This window comes from Rhinatrema bivittatum, chromosome 1 (genome assembly GCF_901001135.1).
Source record: "Rhinatrema bivittatum chromosome 1, aRhiBiv1.1, whole genome shotgun sequence".
In the NCBI taxonomy this organism is placed as follows: Eukaryota; Metazoa; Chordata; class Amphibia; order Gymnophiona; family Rhinatrematidae; genus Rhinatrema; species Rhinatrema bivittatum.
Genome location: NC_042615.1, coordinates 358,194,916 through 358,218,953, shown reverse-complemented (window position 1 = coordinate 358,218,953; position 24,038 = coordinate 358,194,916). Strand labels below are relative to the sequence as shown.

At 42.0% G+C, this 24,038-nt stretch overlaps 1 long non-coding RNA gene across 1 annotated transcript in view; it reads right to left on the bottom strand.

Annotated features, from left to right (window-relative positions):
- Positions 1-203: 203 nt before the first annotated feature.
- The window catches only part of LOC115090759, a 40,281-nt gene continuing 16,446 nt past the window's right edge, over positions 204-24,038 (bottom strand). Inside the window, exons 2-3 of the long non-coding RNA XR_003856502.1 lie at positions 2,041-2,160; positions 204-237 (exon numbers count right to left, since the gene is read on the bottom strand). This is a non-coding gene — a long non-coding RNA (uncharacterized LOC115090759). The remainder of the gene's footprint in view (positions 238-2,040; positions 2,161-24,038) is intronic.

Genomic DNA, 24,038 nt, shown 5'->3' with positions numbered 1-24,038 from the left:
TTTTTTCATAATGAAGCAAAGAGAACATTAAAGAGAAAAATGAAAAACCTACCAACATATTTACCTTCTTTGTTGCATCACATCTGAGGATCATCTTGAACACCTGAGGAAAGAAAGTTTCAAAAGAATCATTTTCTGTTATAGGGTATCGAGGTAACATATAATATCTAAAATTATACTTACCTGATAAGAGTTCCCTATTAGCAGGTACTGGTACCAGACAGGGAATAAGAAATCCTAAGTGCAAAAGGTGATATAGGAAACAAAAGGGTTCTTTAATATGATTTTCTATTGTAAAATAGTACGTTCTGCCTTAAATGTTTCTTTTGTAAACTCACAAGAATTGTAACTACTGATTTACATTATTTTCTTACAGGCCTATACAGTACAGTGCGCTCCAACGGAGTACACTGTTAGCCTGCTCTTGGTCGCGCGGTTTCCCTTACCCCTTATTCAGTAAGGGGAAGAAAACGCGCGTCCAACCCGCGGCACCTAATAGCGCCCTCAACATGCAAATGCATGTTGATGGCCCTATTAGGTATGCGCGCGGGATACAGACCCAAAGGTCAGCGCTAATTTCTTCCGGCACCAGGAAAGTGCACAGAAAAGCAATAAAAACTGCTTTTCTGTGCACCCTCCGACTTAATATCATGGCGATATTAAGTCGGAGGTCCCGAAGAGTAAAAAAAATAAAAAAAAAATAAAAATTTTGAATTCGTCCCCGGCTGTTGGGCCGAAAACCGGACGCTTAATTTTGCCGGCATCCGATTTCCGAACCCGTGCCTGTCAGCGGGCTCGAGAACCGACGCCGGCAAAATTGAGTGTCGGCTGTCAAACCCGCTGACAGCTGCCGCTCCTGTCAAAAAGGAGGTGCTAGGGACGCGCTAGTGTCCCTAGCGCCTCCTTTTGCCCGTTTTTACTGCCGGGCCTAATTTAAATACTGAATCTCGCGCACTGCGGACTTTACTGTATAGGCCTGTTGGTAAACACAACTGTTAAATAAACTGTTTTCTTTAAGTTTACATTCAATTTTTCTGAGTATTATACTTTCAAAGACTCTGCCTTCCCTCCCTAGCCCTGGGAGACTGGTTGGGTGGGTTTCAGTCCCTGGTTTCCTGGTTTTGGACTGGGGATGTGGGGAGGAGGAGGAAGGAGAGCAAAGTTTTCCTCTCATAGCCCCTCTTTTGTGAACTGGCTCCCAGAGTAACACCAGAAATCCCATATCCTAATAGCCACCTTAGCCACCATAGCGGGATAGTCACTACCCAAAAGTACTGGGGTACACCTGGTTTTCTCAATATTGCCTCGGGTGGCAAAAATCTGGGGGCAACAGGTTGGATGAACATTTGCTGCCTTCCAGCTGTGTTTAATGTCCGTCAGCAGAATATTACCTTCTCCTCCCAGGCAGCGTGCAGGGAACAAGGTGAGAAAGAGTGACCCTAAAGCAAAGGGGCTTATTTTGGGGTGATTAGGCAGGGCTGCGTGAGGAATTTTGAATTTGACTTTATTAAAATTTGTATTCCGCATTTTCCCAGGGGACCACTACAAGGATTATTGGAGGGGTGAGAAGAGAGACTGGGGAATGAATCAGCTTGGGGACATGTCTGTCTGTGAGACAGAAGGAAATGTTGGAAGGGGGGGCAGTGTTTGTGTGGATGAGAGAGAAGAGATTAGTGCCATGTGTGTGTGTGTGTTTTTTTGGGAGGTTAGAAAAGGGATAAAAGGAGGAGCCAAGACCAAAGCAAAGTAGGATATCAGCCCCATCCCCCACCCAACATCCATCAACACAATTTAGATGCGTGCTCTGCTGACCTCGGATTCTTTCCCCCAGAATCTCCCTTCCTTCCTCTCTCTGCCTTCTCCCCAGATCCTGGAATCCATCCCAACCTATCCTACTTCCTCTTCCCTTCCTCAGTCCCCAAACTTTCATCCTTCTCCCTCATTTTCTCCCATCCCCGATTCCTGATTATCTCCCCCCCTCCCCCCTCCCCCAATCCTCTTTCCGTCTCATGCTCTTCCCCACATCCCCAGTCCTCTCACCTTCTCCTCATTCCATTCCTGGTCCTCCTCCCTTCTCTTCCGATCCCTGGTCTTCTCATTCAATCCTCCTCTACCCATCTCTGAGACCTCCTTCCTCTAGTGATGCTTGGGATCTTTGCCCTCATCCAATAAAAAAACAAACAAACAATACAATACAGATGCAAGCAAGGTTGGAAAATTACTATGTGTTTATAGCATTATATAAAAGATGGAAATGTTTTTATTTGTGCTTCAGAATTTTCTAATTTTTTTTTGACACAGAATCTACTCCTGAGCTGCTGCAGGAATCCATGGGGCTGTGTCTTAGACCTTCTGCTTCCTGTTGTCTGACCTGACATTGGTGGGGCAGGAGGGGGGGAGGGAAGCACATTAGCAACGGTGACAAGGGGTGGCAAAACCCTAAATCTGTCATTGACTGGAAGTAGAATTAGTATGCATCTATAATTCAGCTTACTGAAACACTTTTCAGACAATCAGTCTCCCATGTTAACTTTTTCACAGGGCAGCAACTCACAAAAAAGCAAAGGTATTAGCTTACATCCAATTTTTAAACAGCTTTATTTAAGAAAAAAAATCCAACTTTAAAAACAGCCAAATATGTTCTTGTAATTTGCATAACTTAGGGCTGGATTCATCATTCTTCGCAGAATGATGAATCCAGTGAAAAAAGGGGTAGGGGGCGGGCCTGCGAAAGGCCGCAGCTGTTCGCACCACAACGCGGCCGGCTGCAGCCTTTCGCATAAATCGTGCCACCGTAAAAGATGGTGCTATTCGCCGCGCTACTGCCGGGGAAAATGTTCCTCACATTATTGCCGGCAGCGGTGCCGTGGCCAACTCCTCCCCTCCCTACCCTGACTCCTCCCCTCCAGCTTATTTTCATCCTATCGCTCGCGAAAAGGCCCTTTTCGCATGTGATAGGGGTTTATCGCATGCATTAGGGCCCTAACGTACGTGATAAAGGTTTAGAAAATAACCCCCTTAGTTACCTCTAGTAACACCAGAAGTATTGTGATACTTATGAATACTGGGTGTAGTAATAATGAGAGTACTAGTCATGTATGCAAGTTATGAAACTAATGTACAAGTAGGATCAAGATGATGGTTAGTACCCATTTTCCATTAAAATAAAAACATTTCTACTGTCTATGACTCCCAATGCATTACCATGCAATGTAAGTAGCATATTGTCAATCTAGCAGCATAAGACCTTTCTGCTATCCGTCACAGCAGACATGTTTTATGTCAAAAGAGGTGACATTCTTTTGCTGATGTCTTAATCGGAAATCAATAGCATTTATTAAAGAGCCTGGTTCTTTTCTTTGAGGACAAACATAAATAATTACCTAGATAGCTAGCTTATGCAGATTCCAAGGCCTGTCATCCAGTACTCATGGCAGCTCAGTCAACCTCATTATCTGCTGCTGCATGATGGATGGTTGCTGTTTGATGAATGATCTATGCTATGGAGTGCCATTAGAGCATTTTCACTTCCTAAGATTAATTATTTTGGATTTTATAGGCAATTGTCAGCACTAAATATTTAAGTTTACATACATATGTGTGTCTCTCTTGCTCATATTAGAGGCCATCATCAGGCAGAAATATATGGGCATATCTTTTTTTCAGCATAAGATAAAACACCATGAGTTGAATATCCCCAGATATTTGTCCATTTACATGGCTTCAAATTTTACAAAATGGTATTTTCCCGATATTGTAGAGGATTGAAGGCAGATAGAAGACAAATTTACTCCATCATTCTGGTGTTTTATTTTTTTTAATCTTCAAGTTCATGACTAATGGCTGCTAGTTTTTTTTTTCTTCTAAAGCTGGATAGAAACAACAGTAGTGTCTCCAAAACCAAATTAATTTTAGGTTATAGTTTAGCTGCTATTATCTCTTCAATGATGCTGCAGTTCAACTGGGAATAGTTATGCTCTACTTTTCTATTTTCCAAGGGCATCTATCCACTGAGGCAGAACCCTCAGTTGTAATGTGCTATTTGATGAGTCAGCCACGGGGTTCTCAGCGTTTAAGCCATCATGAGTGCTGTGCCACTGGATTTCTAAGAACGGTGATTCTTTCTAGAGTCTTCTGTTTCTATTTATGTAGCTATGTATGTTTTAATTTGTAAACTGCCTCGATCTTTGGAATGTGCAGCAAATATATAATTTCAAATAAATAAATAATTACATTAATAAATAGTGGACAGAAGACCAAAATATTGGAGCAAATGTAATAACATCCTTCACATCATAGTTATGGGACATTTGGCCACTCTAGACAATAATCCTTATACTGTGAATTGAATGAAATATTGAACAAGGTATGAGTGTCTAATTGTACCTTCATTATAATTTTTAAACAAAAATGGATGTATGAGTGAACGAGAGTGTTTGTGTGAGAAGGAAGGTCTCAGGTGTCCTGTTTGACTTATCATCTTTTGGTGACTGCGCTGGCTCAAATGAGTTGGGAAGGTGAGCCTTTTCTTTGGTAATTGTCACACTATAGATAGTAGGGGTGTGCATTCGTTTTGAACTTAAATGAAAAACGCAACTTATTTTTTTTTTTAACTTAAAAAAATGATGAGGCGTAAACGATCGGATTTCCAACTTATTCAACATAGCTATGTTGAATACGTTGGAAATCGCGATTGTTGATCTAAATAAAAATTTAAACCCCTCACCCTCCTTAATCCCCCCCCCAAGACTTACCAAAACTCCCCAAGCTGGCCAAAAGTTCCGTGAGGGTCCCGGGAGCGGACCCGAGGGGAATCACGTGACGTCCACGTCACTCCGTCGTGACGCCGACGTCACGTGGTCCATCGCGGTTCCGCTCCTGGAACCCTCGTTGGGCCCAAAAGGAACTTTTGGCCAGCTTGGGGGGGTCAGGAGGCCCCCCCAAGCTGGCCAAAAGTTCAGTTTGTTCAAAACGAGGGCTCCGGGAGCGAAATCCCGGTGGACCACGTGACGGCCGCGTCACGACGGAGTGACGCGGACGTCACGTGATTCCCCTCGGGTCCGCTCCCGGACCCCTCGTTGGGCCCAAAAGGAACTTTTGGCCAGCTTGGGGGGGTCAGGAGGCCCCCCAAGCTGGCCAAAAGTTCAGTTTGTTCAAAACGAGGGCTCCGGGAGCGAAATCCCGGTGGACCACGTGACGGCCGCGTTATCGACGTGACGCGGCCGTCACGTGGTCCACCGGGATTTCGCTCCCGGAGCCCTCATTTTGAACAAACTGAACTTTTGGCCAGCTTGGGGGGGCCTCCTGACCCCCCCAAGCTGGCCAAAAGTTCCTTTTGGGCCCAACGAGGGTTCCGGGAGCGGAACCGCGATGGACCACGTGACGTCGGCGTCACGACGGAGTGACGCGGACGTCACGTGATTCCCCTCGGGTCCACTCCCGGACCCCTCGTTGGGCCCAAAAGGAACTTTTGGCCAGCTTGGGGGGAGCCTCCTGACCCCCCCAAGCTGGCCAAAAGTTCAGTTTGTTCAAAACGAGGGCTCCGGGAGCGAAATCCCGGTGGACCACGTGACGGCCGCGTCATCGACGTGACGCGGCCGTCACGTGCTCCTCGCAAAACCACTGGGAGGAATGGCTTCCTGACTCCCCGCTGGACCACCAGGGAATTTTGGTAAGTTTTGGGGGGGATTAAGGAGGGTGAGGGGTTTAAATTTTTATTTAAATTTTTATTTGCACATATGGACATAGACTCAACTTATGGAATTCTCCATATGTCCATATTGACCGCAAATGAGCCCCCCATTCGACTTATGGACTTATGAACATAAACTTTCGGGCTGCACATCCCTAATAGATAGCGACATGCTGGTTATCTAGGTATAACTAGGCCCCATCCCAGAGACACTCAACCACACAGTCTGAGCAGAAACCATGAACTTCTTTATATTATGTCCCAGTGCATCCGCTGTTGCCCCATAATGTTTGCTGACAACTTTATTAACACAGCCTCTAGCTGAACATTACATATGCTGAACCACTGAACATTCCACTCTACATCACTTCTTCCCCCTTTTCTATCAAGAGCACTTTCACATATTAGAAAACAAATTAGCATTTCTGAACAACCCTAGTGGCAATGAGTAGGCTGTCATTTTCCCCTAATAAAATGGATAGGGGCTATTCTGCCCCAGCTGTCTATCTCCAGACTATAAATCCAGTTTGGATTTCACTGTGCTATCTGATCTGGTAGCCATAACTTTCCACAGGTCGCTGCTAAGAAGCTTAATGGACCTGGTATCTTCTCTTGGACTTATGCAGGATCTACATTGTCAGTAATGCTTGGTCAATGTGTCATCTGGAGTCTGAAGCAAGTAAGAATGCAGTGTGTCATGTTGCTCAGTAACCATGGCTGTCTTGTCCTAGAGATTCTTGCCATCTGTTATTAGGTGAACCAGGTCCTCTGGGATGAGAGCTGGTAGCAGATTTACTGAATTATGTTTATTGTAGAAAATGTCATAGTTGTGTTTAGCTTTTGTGTCATTTTGTTGCACGACAGTGAAATCGGACTATTGCATTGCAAATGTTGCTAGTACCGAAGGAAAGATAGTGCAGACAGTTCAACCCATTAACAGTTTGATGGACTCTACCTCAGAGCTTCTGTTGGTATATTGTGGTAGCTCAGAAGGGCAAGATAGGGATCCAGTTGACACAGGAACATTTTTGCAGTGGCTGCTGCTCTTTCTACCAGCATATTTCTAGGGGAAAATAGGGTTTTTTCATCATCCTTCGGACATCATATTGAGCTAAGAAGTCTGAACATGATTGGGTTTTGAACCGTGGTCCACTGTCATTACTAGGATGTTGGCTCATCTAAACTGGGTAACAAGGCTCTTCAGTGTTCCAATTACACTCCTTGTTTTAAGATAATTGTGACTGGCACCCTCTTTTAGTCCCATCTCACAAAAGACACATATTTCTTCAACTCGGTGAATAAGTTGCATTACTACCCCTACTTCTCTACGCAGAAGATTTTTGCTTGCTGAATCCACCACCATTAGTTATAAAGAATATTCCCTGGGTCCATCATGGGAGTTGAGGTAAATATGTGCTAGGAATAACTTAACCTTTTGTGGATTCCAGATCCCCTCAGCTCATCAGAAATCATTGAGCTTTCTTACATAGTTATAAGTTAAGAGATATCTGCTCCAGAATATAATTTGAATGTCATAGGAATACCTGCAATTTGTGGAGTCTTGTACTATGCTGGTTCCAGATCTGATCCTAATGTCCTCACAGTTGCTTGTCAGTTATTGTATTACAGAGCCTGAAAGTCATCTTCTTGCATTTGCTTAGAGTTGCTCATTGTTGCGACATGACCAATTTTCTGACACTTATTGCATTTTCTGCCTAAGGCTGGATCTGCATTGATGGGCTGATGATCTCCACCACACTTTCCACATTTTTCTCTGGGAGGAAAGACTTTGGGTGTTTGCTTGGAACTGCAGCTTGCTTTGGCGTTGCTTTCTGCTATGAGACTTAATTTTTCCACATAGCAAATCATCTATGCTCTGGTGTGCTTGGAACCTGGTTCTGTGCTTTAACTAGTTCATAATGCCTAGTCATCGCTATTGCTATTGACAATATCAGGTCTTTCTGCTTTTGCAACTTTAGTGACATACTTGGTCTCAATCACTAGCCTGTCCTGGATCTGATCCTATTTAGTGGCTCCAAGTTCACAGTGTTTAGCCAGCGCTTTCAGCTGAATAATGAAAACTTCCACTGCTTCCCTCTGGAGTGGAGTTCACTAGTGGAAACTTGCCCTCTCATAAATTACTTTGTGCTTGGGACAAAATACTACTCATACTTCTTTAGGACCTGCTCATACCTGTTCCTGTTCACTCAGCCTGGAAGACAAATGGTTTGAAGATGTGCTTAGCTTTAGGTCCCAGAGTATAAATGAGTGCACACACATGCACCACTTCATCCTTCGTATGCAGCTTGGTTGCCATCTTGTACCTGGCAAACCACTAGTGCCTGTTAGGCCAGGATGCTGGATCAGCAAAGTTGAGGTCTGCGGGGGGAGGGGGGGGGGCTAGCTTCACCATCTTGATGCATTGAGGGAATCACTGCAGGCCGGAAACTGATCCTAAGACTGTCAGAACTCACCTGAGTTCAAACGTCTGAACCATGCCACTTTATAGACAGTTACATGCTGATTATTTAGATCTAGCTAGGCTCCATCCCAAAGATACTCAACCACGCAATCTGAAAAGGACCAGTGAACTTCTTGATTATTTCCCAGTGTTCTCTCTGGTGCCCTATAACCTTTGCAGACAACTTTATTAACACAGACTCTGGCTGAACATTGCACGTGCTGAACTACTGAACACTGTACTCCACATCACAGTAATGAGTCTCTACTTACTACCCAAGCCAATTTTATAATAGTATCCTTCAGTGTGAGGCTACAGGCTTCATAAAACCAATGAATCATATCTGCCAGTCAGTTTCAGACAGACGGTCTGGAGTACTGGCATGCATTTCAGTGCTTGACAATGTGGAGCTTTTCGATACATGTGACACAGTATAGACGCCACTGTGCAGTCCTCCTCGCCTGCTCTTATTACATAGGTGTTTAATTTCATAATTGTACGACCCTTAAGACACTGCCAAAACCTGCATATCCAAGTCATTTGATGAAGCAGATGTTTATGATCACTGCTTGTTCTGATAAATTTCTGCGATGGTGGCAGCCTTCAGTTGCCTCCTCTCATAATGACATTCTGGTTATGTTGGCAGGGATCCTAGTATGGAAGTGCACCTGAACAAGTTGCACTGCTTAGTGAGAGAAGAAATGGTCGATTCTTTAATCTAGGATTTATGCAGGCTTATCTGTTTCCATTTCTTGTCTAACATATAGTATTTAAAACGTTTGCATTCTACATTTTTTTAAACCAGTGCTTATGGCTATATTTTTGAACACTCATTAACAGCTGCAGAAATTCAGAAAATTACTTTTTAAATTAAGTTGTCTGCTACTCATTAGTGTAAACAAAAATATTATTAATAATATTTTGATAAAATATTTTTACCCTTAATGGGGAAAATAAGAACCTCAGTATCAATGATCTACATATGCAACAAGTAATAAGGAGGCAAATAGCAACTGAATTTTCCAAATATCTACTGTCATGAATGAGGATATTCAGCTACCATTTGTGCTGATTTGAAACACTGCAAGAGTGATTTGGAAAGGCTCAAATAAAGGTATTTGAATCACACAATAGGTTAAAGCTCTCTATACTTTACATGACTGGGCTGTGCTCCATGTCCATTCCCACTCCCAAAGAGTTATTCACTCACCTAGAAATATACTTTTATAGTTTTATTAACCTCCCTCAGGCCTCTACCCAGACTGTTTACTCCTGCTCGGGGCAGGAGTAAGTCTATCTGGCTTCCCTTTTGTCCTCAGTGCTCCCATCATTTCTTATAGGAAGAAAAATTGATTTTTAAATTTCTTTTCCTCCCATAGAAAACCATGGGAGCCAGCTCTAGCCAGTTTCATTGGAATGGAATCAGGAAAAATGGGGTAAAAAAGGCTTATTTCAGAATTTTCTCTTTGACAATATCACAACTGCTGTAGCACATCATGCCAGTTTTCTGTTGAAATGCGGCTTTACGAGATCTTACCTATTGTAGAAGCATCTCAACACACTATCCATGTTTCACCAAAATCTCCATTTAGACCATCTCATCACAATCAGTTTCACAAGTATACACTATCTGGACCTACTCTGTGCAAATGCATTCCAACTCCTGTACTCAAATCCATCATTCAAACATATAAACTCTTAAGGATACTACATGTTAATAAAATATCATCTTTATGTAACATAGCAAAAGTAAATCATATTTGATATTTTGGGCCTCTTTTTGTGGGCGAGCAGGAAGGATAGTGCCGGGCTTCCAGATCCTTTTGGTGAAGTGAGAAGGAGCACCCATTCTGGTGGCTTAAGCTGGAGGTGGCACATGAGCATGGGCAAGTAAGGCAGAAAGAGAAAAACAGGGATAGCCACTCAGCAAACATTATAGACAATAACAGAAAGCGGCAGCTGCAAAGTAAGAAAAGGACAGTACATGGATATACTTCACATAAACCTAGGGAACACATGCATGCCTCCACTGATGTCATGCCTTGTTTGTAAGACAACTGGCCTTTTGGAGAATCTCCTTAATGTTCTGAGTAGTTGGCGGAAAAAGAGAAGAAGGAAGAAACTGAGCTACAAGAGGATAACAGTTACAATAAAAGGCAAGAATTAAGTATGCAAAAGCAGGTTGTACTGAAGAGAGAAGAGATACAATGTATCCAATAAAGAGAGAGGCGAACATAAGAAATTGCCATACTGGGTCAGACCAAAGGTCCAGCAAGAACAGCATCCTGTTTCCAACAGTGGCCAATCCAGGCCACAAGAACCTGGCAAGTACCCAAAAACGAAGTATATCCCACACTACTGATGCTAGTAATAGCAGTGGCTATTTTTAAGTCAACTTGATTAATAGCAGGTAATGGACTTCTCCAAGAATTTATCCAAACCTTTTTTAAACCCAGCTATACTAACTGTATCCTCTGGCAACAAATTCCAGAGTTTAATTGTGCGTTGAGTGAAAAATAATTTTCTACAATTAGTTTTAAATGTGCTACATGCTAACTTCATGGAGTGCCCACTTGTCTTTCTATTATCCAAAATAGTAAATAAGCAATTCACATTTACTTGTTCTAGACCTCTCATGATTTTAAAAACCTCCATCATATCCCACCTCAGCTGTCTCTTCTCCAAGCTGAAGAGCCCTAACCTCTTACGTCTTTCCTCATAGGGAAGCTGTTCCATTCCCTTTATCATTTTGGTCACCCTTCTCTGTACCTTTTCCATCGCAACTATATCTTTCTTGAGATGCTGCAACCAGAATTGTACCCAGTATTCAAGGTGCGGACTCACCATGGAGCGATACAAAAGCATTAAGACATTTTCTGTTTTATTAACCATTCTCTTCCTAACAATTCATAACATTCTGTTTGCTTTTTTGAATGCTGCAGTACACTGAGCCAATGATTTCAATGTGTTATCCACTATCACACGTAGATCTCTTTCCACCTAGATCTCTTTCCTGGGTGGTAGCTCCTAATATGGAACCTAACATTGTGTAACTACAGCATGGATTATTTTTCCCTATATGCATCATTTTGCACTTATCCACATCAAATTTCATCTGCCATTTGGATGCCCAATTTTCCAGTCTCACAAGGGCCTCCTGCAATTTATCACAATCTGCTTGTGATTTAAATACTCTGAATAATTTTGTATCATCTGCAAATTTGATTACCTCACTCGTCATATTCCTTTCCAGATCATTTATAAATATATTGAAAAGAAAGGGTCCTAGCTAGTACAGATCCTTGGGGCACTCCACTGTTTACCCTTTTCCACTGAGAAAATTGTCCATTTAATCCTACTCTCTGTTTCCTATCTTTTAACCAGTTTGTAATCCACGAAAGGACATCGCCACCTATCTCATGACTTTTTAATTTTCTTAGAAGCCTCTCTTGAGGAACTTTGTCAAATGTCTTCTGAAAATCCAAATACACTATTTCTACCGGTTCACCTATATCTACATGTTTATTAGCTCCTTCAAAAAAGTGAAGCAGATTTGTGAGGCAAGGCTTGCCTTGGGTAAGGCCATGCTGACTTTGTTCCATTAAATCATGTCTTTCTATATGTTCTGTGATTTTGATCTTTAGAACACTTTCCACTATTTTTCCTGGCACTGAAGTCAGGCTAACCGGTCTGTAGTTTCCCGGATTGTCCCTGGAGCCCTTTTTAAATATTGGGGTTACATTAGCCACCCTCCTTTCTTCAGGTACAATGGATGATTTTAATGATAGGTTACACATTTTAACTAATAGATATGAAATTTCATTTTTGAGTTCCTTCAGAACCCTGGGGTGCATACCATCCGATCCAAGTGATTTACTGCTCTTCAGTTTGTCAAACAGACCTACCACATCTTCTAGATTCTCCGTGATTTGGTTCAGTTCATCTGAATCATTACCCATGAAAACCTTCTCCGGAACGGGTATCTCCCCAACATTCTCTTCAGTAAACACCGAAGCAAAGAAATTGTTTAATCTTTCTGCAATGGCCTTATCTTCTCTAAGTGCCCCTTTAACCTCTCTATCATCTAACAGTCCAACTGACTCCCTGGCAGCCTTTCTGCTTTGCATATATTAAAAAACGTATTTACTGTGAGTTTTTGCATCTATGGTCAACTTCTTTTCAAATTCTCTCTTAGCCTGTCTTATTAATGTCTTAAATTTAACTTGCCAGTGCTTATGCTTTATCCTATTTTCTTCTGTTGGATCCTTCTTCCAATTTTTGAAAGAAGATCTTTTGGCTAAAATAGCTTCTTTTACCTCACCTTTTAATCATGCTGGTAATCGTTTTGCCTTCCTTCCATCTTTCTTAATGTGTGGAATACATCTGGACTGTGCATCTAAAATGGTATTTTATAACAATGTCCATGCCTCTTGCACACATTTTACCTTTGTAGCTGCTCCTCTTAGTTTTTTTTCTATTTTTCTCATTTTAGCAAAGTTTCCCTTTTGAAAGTTAGTGCTGGAACCATAGATTTACTGACTGTCACCCTTTCTGTCACTATTGCCAAGCGGCCCCACCAATGTTACCTCTCTCACCAAATCCTGAGCTCCACTAAGAAATAGATCTAAAATTGCTCCCTCTCTCATTGGTTCCAGAACCAATTGCTCCATAAAACTGTCATTTATTCTATCCAGGAACTTTATCTCTCTAGCATGTCCTGATGTTACAGTTCCCCAGTCAATATTGGGGTAATTGAAATCTAACAACAAAAGTGTGGAAACCAAAGTATTTTTAAATTATAGCCTAAGAAGGTGTCAGCAAGCCTGACGTTATATGTCTTTGACATAGACACTAACCGGTCTTCTCAATCATCCACCTTCATCATCCTTTAATACTTCAAAAATAAATTTTTAGGTTTTTTCTTATTAATAAAAATAGTCCTCCATCCATAACATCAAAATGACTCGGACTCTTAACAATCGTACATTATCATTGCCCTATGTACGATGATAATGTACGATGATAATGTACGATTGTTAAGAGTCCGAGTCATTTTGATGTTATGGATGGAGGACTATTTTTATTAATAAGAAAAAACCTAAACAATTATATTTGAAGTATTAAAGGATGATGAAGGTGGATGATTGAGAAGACCGGTTAGTGTCTATGTCAAAGACATATAACGTCAGGCTTGCTGACACCTTCTTAGGCTATAATTTAAAAATACTTTGGTTTCCACACTTTTGTTATTAGATGTATTATTGTGGTTTACCACTGACTCTTTTTGTGTACGTGGTAATTGAAATCTCCCATTATTACCGCACTGCCAATTTGGTTAGCTTCCCTAATTTCTCTTATCATTTCACTGTCAGTCTCACCATCTTGACCAGGTGGACGGTAGTATACCCCTATCACTATAGTCTTCCCCATCACACAAGGAATTTCTACCCATAAAGATTTAATTGTGCATTTAGTCTCATGCAGGATGTTTATCCTGTTGGACTCTATGCCATCCCGGACATAAAGCACTACACCACCTCCCGAGTGCTCCTCTCTATCATTGCGATATAATTTGTTCCCCGGTATAGCACTGTCCCATTAGTTATCCTCCTTCTACCATGTCTCTGAGATGCCAATTAAGTCTATGTCATCATTCACTGCTAAACATTCTAATTCTCCCATCTTACTTCTTAGACTTCTGGCATTAGCATACGAACATTTCAAAGAGTGTTTTTTGTTTGTATTTTCATTCTGCTTTCTAATTGATAGGGATACATTGGAATCTTTTAGCTCAGCTCAGTTTTTAATGACAGCCACTTGGATTACTTTTCTTATTAATGGACCCTCTCTGTTGGGATGCCCTAATTCTAATGTGTGATTAGTATCCTTTGAAGATACCTCCCTCTGAACCATGCGCCGATGAGCGACTGTCGGCTTTCCCCTTCATTCTAGCTTGAAAGCTGCTCTATTTCCTTTTTAAAGGTTAGCGTCAGCAGATTGGTTCCACCCTGGTTAAGGTGGAACCCATCCCTTCGGAAAAGATCCCCCCTTCCCCAAAAGGTTCCCCAGTTCCTTACAAAACTGAATCCCTCTTCCTTGCACAATCTTCTCATCCATGCACTGAGACTCCAGAGCTCTGCCTGCCTCTGGGGACCTGCGCGTGGAACAGGGAGAATTTCAGAGAATGCTACCTTGGAGGTTCTGGATTTCAGCTTTCTACCTAAAAGACTAAATTTGTCTACCAGAACCTCACTCCCACATTTTTCTATGTCGTTGCTGTCCACATGTACCAAGACAGCCGGCTCCTCCCCAGCACTGTCTAAAATCCTATCTAGGTGTCGCGTGAGGTCCGTCATCTTTGCACCAGGTAGGCATGTTACCAGGTGATCCTCATGCCCACCAGCCACCCAGCTATCTACATTCCTAATAATCAAATCACCAACTATGATGGCTGACCTAACCCTTCCCTCCTGGGCAGTGGCCCTGGGAGACACATCCTCGGTGCAAGAGGACAATGCACTACCTGGAGAGCAGGTCCTTGCTACAGGATCCTTTCCTGCTGCACCAGTTTGATGATCTCTGATCAGGAGAACTTCTTCCTCCAAGGCAGCACCAGGGCTGCCAGTGTGAAGTTGGGACTTGGCTACTATGTCCCTGAAGGTCTTATCTATATACCTCTCTGTCTGCCTCAGCTCCTCCAGAGATCAGACTCATTCTCCGAGCGACAGGAGCTCTTTGCATCGGATGCCCACATAATGACAAGCATTATTCAGGGAGTATAGAAATGGTGCATGTATTTCCACTGCATGCGATAGAAGGACCTAGCCCAAAGGACAGTATGGAAATAGTGGAACTATACATATACACAGGCACAACAGAGAGGGGCAAAAGGAAGAAGCAAGCAATCTGGAAAAGCTGGACGAAGTGGCACACACAAATAAGTCAGGGAACCACAGCAGATACCACTGGAGCATTCTTGCACCCATCAATTTCTATGCATAGAAAAATGCTATATTAAAGTTATTAAACATAAACATCTACCTCCCAGTTTTCAGGAGGAAGGCTGTTCCATTTTGACCTTGGATCAGGAGCAGGTACTTTAGAGTCTGGGTCAGTCTAAAAGTGTATAAAAACAATAGATCCATTAATGGATCTATTGAAACTGGCAGGAGGACCCACCAGGGGTGGTTCTTATCTCACTATTAATTCCAGAGTACCAGCTGCAGGAATGTAGGTGGGCAGTTGTTGGGTGTTATGGTGGAGGTGCTGGCTGCCATCTCTCAATCTCACTCAGGTAATGAGCATAAGCCCATGAGACCCTTGTGTTTAAACTGTGTTCAGCATCAAAGCTAGAGTAGCGTATTACCGGTATTTAAAGGGTCAATATCTGTTTGTGCTTCCAAGGCACAGCTGAATGTATCATGTGCTCTTTGGTGATTCTAAATGACAAGCTTTAGAGAAAGGGCAGAAAAAGTGAGTGGCAACAGTCACTCTTTGGCCTCCAGATATTAGGGATGTGCAGACCAAAAGTTTATGTTCATAAGTCCATAAGTCGAAAGGGGGGGTCATTTGCGGTCAAGATGGACATATGGAGAATTCCATAAGTTGAGTCTATGTCCATATGTGCAAATAAAAATTTAAACCCCTCACCCTCCTTAATCCCCCCCCCCCAAGACTTACCAAAACTCCCTGGTGGTCCAGCGGGGTCAGGACGCCATTTCTGAACTCCTGTGCAAGGAGCACGTGACGTCGGCGTCACGTCGGAGTGACGCGGCGTCACGTCGGAGTGACGCGGCGTCACGTGATTCCCCGCGCGTTTGCTCCAGGACCTTCATTCGACCCAAAAGGAACTTTTGGCCAGCTTGGGGGTGAGGCCGCCCCAAGCTGGCCAAAAGTTCCTTTTGGGTCGAACGAGGGTCCCGGAGCGAACCCGCGGGGAATCACGTGACGTCGGCGCCACGTCGGAGTGACGCGGCATCACGTGATTCCCCGCGGGTTCGCTCCGGGACCCTCGTTCGACCCAAAAGGAACTTTTGGCCAGCTTGGGGGGGCCTCCTGACACCCCCAAGCTGGCCAAAAATTCCTTTTGGGTCGAACGAGGGTCCCGGAGCGAACCCGCGGGGAATCACGTGATGTCGGCGCCACTGAAACGTGAGCAGGTGTTTTTAGCTTCTTAATCTGTTTGTGCTCACCACTCAGTCCATATGAGGTTAGTGTGGTGTTCCTGCTTATTTCTGTAGTACACTGATATCAGCCAAGTGACTTTGAAACATAGAAACATAGAACATGATGCCAGATAAAGACCATTTGGCTCATCCAGTCTACCCATCCACATCTCCTGATTATCTTTTTTTTTTTTTTTATATTTATTTATTACATTTTTAAACATTTAAGGATGTACATTGACACATTCATAAACAAAGGATAAACAATATACAAGACTGCCATGTACCAAGAATATTCTAGTTATCAACGTTTTACAACCGAATGCAATATAAATCAACCTTCGTTTGAACAAGAGCATATTCCTTTGTATTATCCTAAAATTGAGTCTGAAGCTGTAACTGGACTGAAGTGGAACCTACAATAAAGAGATTTCATAAATAAGACTAGTCTATTGGTCAGTTTCTATTATTGCATCATGTATAATTGCTTAGAATATATCATGGATTTTCTGTAGTTCAGATCCCATCCCATCCAGCTTTTCTTAGTAGATGTGTCTAGTAAGGGTCTGAAACACAGTTAAACTCCCCTACCCTCCTTTCCTAACCTCCCCCCCCACACACACCTATGCACAATCATTTTTCAGTAAAGTTTAAGAAGGTTCCAAGTTGAAGAGTAGAAGTCGACAACTCAGGTCCTACGTACACCCACATATATTTATTTATAACAGCTTTTCTATACCGTATCATGTGGATATTTGGATATATGTGGATACATTTGGATATTTGTTGATTCCCCTCCAATCCGGGCGGATTGTTGCTGAAAGTCCAAGAACTGTTGCGAGTTAATGTCATTTCGTTTTCTTAAGGGTGAAGTTCTCGCTGAAGTGAGTTCATGAATAGAAAGGTTTAGCATCTTATTAAGCCAATGATTAAAAGAAGGAGGGTCTGAAGATATCCACACCGACAAGATGACTGTCTTGTCCATGATGCTAGCTTTATGTATCAGAGCCAATTGGGTTACTGTTAGTTCTTCCACACCTTTGCCTTGGAGGCCAAATAACCATAACTTTATGATATGGTTAAAAATGATAATTTACATTTTTGAAATAATCCAGTCCTGAGTACATGTTTTTACTATAATCCTGAATATTTATTTGACTAGATATTATTTATTTCTGAGACTTGATATTATTTATTTCTGTGTTAGCCATGTCTCTGGCTCTTCCTCCTCCCAGTTCATGTGCCCCTGTTTTATTGTAACTTTTGTTCACTTGTTCTCTCTTCGCCTATTGTTCTTATTGATGTTAATGTTTTTGCACCATTGTTTCTTGTAAACCGATATGATATGATTGGTATCATGAATGTCGGTATAAAAAAGCCCTAAATAAACTTGGGATCTGCCGGTATTGCCCTTTGAAACATTTGTATGCAATAGTTCTGTATCTGTGTCCAAAAAGTGACAATTAACTTACAGCACCAAAAACCATGAATATAATCATAAGCAACAGAGTTACATTTAGAACAGATTGGGGAGGATCCTATTTTGGCTTAAAATGCTCGAGCCTGAGAACAATACAATTGCCACAAAAACTTGTATTGTACCTCTCTCATAGAGATATTTTCAGACACTTCATGAGTAATTTTGAAACAGTCCTTAATCTCTTCAACAGTAAGGAGAAAATCAGGAAAAGGGGCCCATCTACAAGTCCAATCCCTAAAGCCTACGACTGATTGGAAAGATACTAAGACTTTTGTAAATTGGCAACAACCCAACTTGACTGCCCCTTCACCCAAAAAAAGCTCCTCTATTTGTTGTCTTCCCCGAAGCGGGAATTCTTCCAGCTTTAACAATTGCATGTAATGCCGTAATTGTAAGTAGACATAAAAATCAGAATTCGGGAAGTTATAAATTTGTCTTAACTTTTGAAAGCTTACAAGCACATTTGAATCAGGTGGTAGCTTCTGATGGAGAGCAATCAGACCCTTCTCAGCCCATCTTTTAAATACCTGGGTCTCTCTTCCCGGGGGGAATTGAGGGTTGCCACATATACTATGGAACGGGGACTGTGAAGGTGGAATGTGGAGCCCTTTACAAAGATACCTCCAAGCCTTCCAGCAAAATATGGTAGCAATGGTAGGCATCTGGTAGTTGATGATTCTCTAGCTGTAAAATTGATATTAAGGAGTAGCTCATGAACCATTGCTCTAAGTGTTCAGTGGGAGAGAAAAAGGTACTCCTTTGAAACCAATCTTGAATGTGTTGGAATAGGCATACTAAATTGTATCTTTGTAGGTCAGGACAAGTCAAGCCTCCTGTTTCTAATGGTTTCCACAGTGTCGACAAGGCTAAACTGGGTTTCTTCCCTTTCCATAGGAAGATTCTAAAAGTATTATGTATTTTTGAGTGTTTTCTTTAATTTATCCATATGGGTAGCATTTGTAACAGATACAGCCAGCGGGGAAGTTCCATCATTTTAATTAAATTAATTCTACCAATTAGAGAGAAAGGTATGTGTGTCCACTTGATTAGGTTTGCTGATGGTTTTTTTTTAGTAGCGGTTGTACATTTAGATCATAGAGTCTGTCCATGTCTGAGGGGACATACACCCCTAAATATTTAATATACCCGGGAGCCCATCGGAGGAGGAAGTCCGCACCCCAAGTTGCCGCAAGGTTGCCAGCTATTTCCATAGCTTTGGATTTTCAACCCCGAGAAGGCTCCAAAGGCTACTTGGTTGTCCAGCACTTTTACTAAAGTGAGTTTGGGGTTAGTGAGAAAAATGAATACATTATCTGAAAATGCAGCAATACGGAAGGAGGTATTTTCCACTTCTAGATGCAAAATGGTATTGTTTGATACTATAGTACGGAGAAGAGGGTCTATGGTTAAGATGTAGAGTAACAGGGAGAGTGGGCAACCCTGTCTGACACCCCTGTTTGGGGTGAAGGCTTTCAACTGGTCTCCATTCACAATGATATGGGAGGTAGGATGAGCGTATAACATCATAATAAACTTAATTATATTTCCCGAAAAACCGTAGCTCCCAAGCACCGAAAGAAGATAAGAAGGCTTTTTCTGAGTTAAAACTAACCGCAAGTGATGAAATAGAGTGGAGTTGACAATAGGAAATGGCCAATATTAGTTTTGCAATATGCAAACTAGCAGATCTCTTCTTCACGAAACCCACCTGCTCCGAAGATATAATATTGGGAAGCACTGCACTTAATCTATTCGCCAGTATCATTGCTAAGAGTTTAAGATCACAATTAAGTAGTGATATCGGCCTATAAGAGGTGGGGCTAGTTGGATCTTTACCTGGCTTAGCCAGAACTATTATAAAGGCTTTGTTAAAATCCCCAGCTCTAGCGCATTGTTATAAAATGACCTCAATGGCGTATACAGTTGTTCCTTTAAAATGTTAAGTAGTCATACGAAAAGCCATCTGGGCCTGGGGATTTACCTTTTTTGCTAGAGTTAATGGCATGAGTAAGTTCCATAGGGGAAATTGGGGTATTTAAATATTCAACTTGAAAAGTTGTGAGTTTAGGAATGTGTAAATTCTGCAAAGAAAATATCTTCTTCCGTATGTCCCCCCTGACTGTCTTCCATATAAAGCTGTTTATAGAACTTTTAAAACTCTTCACAGAGATCTACTTGTCTTACTACCCATGTGTTATTTTTCATTTTTAGTTTCTCTATATATGTTTTCCCTTGATGCACTCGAACCGCGTTTGCCATTAATTTGCCCACCTTATTCCTATATTTGAAAAAGGAATGTTCTGCGTATTAGAAGTATTTTAGGGCTCGTTGATGAAGGTAAGCATGTAAAGAGCTAAGTAGTTCCCTGTATTTCGCCTGTCTCTCAGGGGTAGAGTAGTTGATCAACTCAGTCTTGACGGCTTTCAACCGAGATTCTAGTTCTAATATTTTGGCATTCAGACACTTATTCCTATGTCTCAAGTAGGATATTATTTTGCCCCGTAGGACAGCTTTGCTAGTTTCCCAAAACAAAGAGGGCATAGTCGAGTGTCGTGAGTTGTTTTCAGAGAACTGAGATCATTTAAGATTTAAAACATTATGGAATTCCCTATCTTCTCTCAAGTAAGCAGGGAATCTCCACCATTTATTTACTAGGTACTGATCAGTGAAGTTTAAGTCTACCCATATAAGGGCATGATATGACACCCCAGTTGTCCTGACTGTTGCTGAAATAACATAAGGCAGAAGAGTTTGCGAGCCCAGTAAATAATCAATACAGGAAAACGTGTTATGGACCTTAGAGTAGAAGGTATAATCTCTCTCCTCAGGGAGGAGTGTCTTGCAAAAATCTAGAACCTGTAAATTTTCACATAACTCTGGTATACCCCATTTCTGAAAAGAGGCTGCGTGACTAGAAGTCGTCTTAGAGTGGTCTAGTCTGGGATCTTCAACACAGTTAAAGTCTCCTGTGATCAAAAGCCAGCTTGTATTATGCACTGTAAGCAGGGTAGAAATATGTTTAAAAAAATCAGGATTATAAACATTAGGACCATATAAATTGCAAAAAGTCAATTCTTTCCCATTAAGATTTACGGTAAGTATTTGATACCTGCCATTAGGGTCTGAGATCTCTTTGGTGACTTGGAATGAAAGAGACTTATGTAATAATATTGCCAATCCCACTTTTTTCCTAAGGCTGGCGTGTAATGCACCGCTCCCACTCAGTCTTTCTGTAGTTTGCGGCTCACCACTGCGGATAAATGGGTCTCCAGAATACAGGCTATATCCACCTTTGCCTGTTTGAGGGACTGCAAAATCTTTGTACGCATAATCGAGCTGCCTAATCCATTGACATTTAAACTAGCTACTCGCAGTGTATGTTGTAGTTGATAGAGTAATTAAGGACTGTGTAGTACTAGTATACCTGCTAAATAAAGGATCGTGGGTTTCCCAGCCTAACCCCACGATCTTGAGAGTAGGTTCCTGTTGGTCAGATAATAGGCAAAGTCTCAGATTGTTAACAAGGTATAAGTCCAGGAGTAAAAAGTCGGAGCCTATCCATGATGGTAGATCTGTGTGCATAGTCCCCTTCCTCTTCCCACTCCCCTTCCCTCCCCCTCCCAACTAGCACCCCTATCCCCAGCAAAGGTTCCCCGGTACTCTAGATTCTTAGGCTCAAGCCACTCTTGGAGCCACAGGGGGTACATTATTTGATGGGGGTCGGCCCCATCCTCTCATCTCATTTTAGTGAGCTTAAAAGGGTAGTCAAGAAGCAGCAAAGGAACTAATGGTGCAATTAGACATGTCAGTGTAAAACAGAACATAAAAGTTTCAACCATTAAGGCAATGAAGAATGAGAGTGCTAAACTTTAACTGAGCAAGAAATATGTTATAACCCTGTTGTTACTACTGCCACCATCGCCCGACTGCATTAGTGTCCAAACCCGATGAAGGAAATCCCTCACAATTCTTGTGCTGATTTAGTTCTGCTTTGGAGTTTGAGGTTAGCTCCTTGTCAGGTTGGTGTTTCAGATCAAACTTGTAGCGTAAATAAGACCGTTTGTTCAGTCCGCTTGATGATTGCTATGGCGGATACCCATCTCAGAATCTTATGCAAAGGCAATCAGAATGAGCATGAGTGAGTCAAGTCTGTCCTTCTTTGCAGCTGGGGTCAGAGCGGTAAACGGCACTGTTGATCAGTATAGTTCTTTACCAAAAAAGTGCCCTGCCCCGTTCTTTTCTCCCATTTCTCGGACTGCAGTCAACAGGATAACTTGGATTAATGCAATCACCCAGCAATGATAGGGTAGCTTGAAGCAAGGTAATCGCCCAGAAATAACAGGCCTCTTCACATGATCTCTCCTCCGAGAGCATAAAAAGAAAAATCTCTACCTGCATCAAGGCTACTTTAAAATGTGTAAAGGACAAGCTGGTGCTGCTCTTTTTAATTAAACTATTTATCCAGCAGTCTGTTTCCCTGCCTTTATATCAGCAGAAACTAAGCTTATAATAAAGAGCCACTTACTGTAGAAATGAGGGTAGGGATTCTGCTCCCCTCATGGCGTCTCAGAAGGAAATTTTTTCACAGAATCAGCATCGAGGAACTCCAAGGTCTTGTTGCCCTGCCAAACGCGTAATTTAGCTGGGTATTGTAATTGAAATTGAATCTCGCGTTTCAGCGCGGCTAGTGCAGCTTTCTCCGCTGCCCTAGCCGCGCCGAAAAGTCCTGAAAAAGACGGACTGGAGCTGTTTCATAGGTAAGGCTCAGCGCTGCTCGGTACGCTTGTAGTATGGCTTGTTTATGTGCCCAGTTGAGAATTTTTGCAATGATTATGTCTTTGGGCTTTTCTTTTTCCCTTCTGCCTTGGTCTCCATCTTTTTTCCTTCCCAGTTGATGCGCTCTTTCAATGTAAAAAACATCTTTCAACTCCATCAGCTTAAGGGCCTCGGGCAGCCATGATTGTAAAAAGTGCTCCAAATTTCAGTCGGCAACACTTTCTGGGATTCCAAGAATGCGGATGTTACTGCGGCGCGACCTGTTTTCTAGGTCAATTCTTTCCTCTTGTTCCGCGGTCAGCTTTTCCAGGGCTTCTAATTTTAGGGTCTTTATCTCGTTGTTATCCTCAAGGGAGGAAATACGGCCCTCCACATGGTCTAGACTGGGAGGGAGTTCCCTGAGTGAGTTTGTTAATTCATTCAACTTTGCTGATATTTCTGCAAAACGCACATCAAGAGCTTCCACCACTGCTTTGGTTACCTTTAAAGTAATGTCTTCTGTTGGTTTGGAGCATTGTGAGGTAGGTGAGGTTTGAGTAGAGCTGGCAGCCATTTTGTTGGTAGTGATCTTGGGCTTTTCTTTTTCCCTTCTGCCCCCTTTTAAGGGCATGCTACTGCTCATTTTCTGCATAAACTTGTCTATAGACATAAGTTCCATGCCTTAGTAGCAAAATATTGAAAAATCTCACTAAGATGGTGATGATTTGCTATAGATGAGAGAGGATGGGGCCGAGAGCCAGAGTGAACACGTCCTCTTGGCTTCACCTCATCAAGTGACCCCCCTGATGATTTATTTATTTATTTATTTATTTAAAAGTTTTTTATATACCGCACATGGGGTCACTTACGTGTCCGTCTAGGCGGTTTACAATTTACATGCACAATAAAAACAATTTGAACATAAGACACAATAAAAACAGAAATAGTTCTTTCTTTACAAGTATCAAGCAGATATGGGTAATTCAGAGTAAACATTTAAATAGTGGTACTGAGATTGTATGCTTCATTAAATAGAAAGGTTTTAACCATCTTTTTGAATTCATTTCGATTAGATGTCATTCGGATACTGTCTGGTATAGAGTTCCACAAGGAAGGACCAAAAACTGAGAAAGCTCTGTTTCTTGTTAGGGCTAAGCTAGTAGATCTGACTGACGGAATTTCCAGTAAACATTTGTCTGTGGAACGGAGCTGTCTTGTTGGTTTATATATGTGTAGCATAGAGCAGAGCCATATAGAATTGGGGTTATAAAGTAGGTTGTGGATAGTGGTTAAGATTTTGTATTTTATGCGGTGAGTAATGGGAAGCCAGTGTAAATGTTGGAGTACTGGGGAGATATGTTCTCTTTTAGGAAGGTTGAAAATCAGTCTAGCAGTAGCATTCTGGATAAGCTGAAGTGGGCGTAAAGATGATAGTGGGAGTCCAATGTATAGTGCATTACAATAATCCAGATTTGATAATATTAA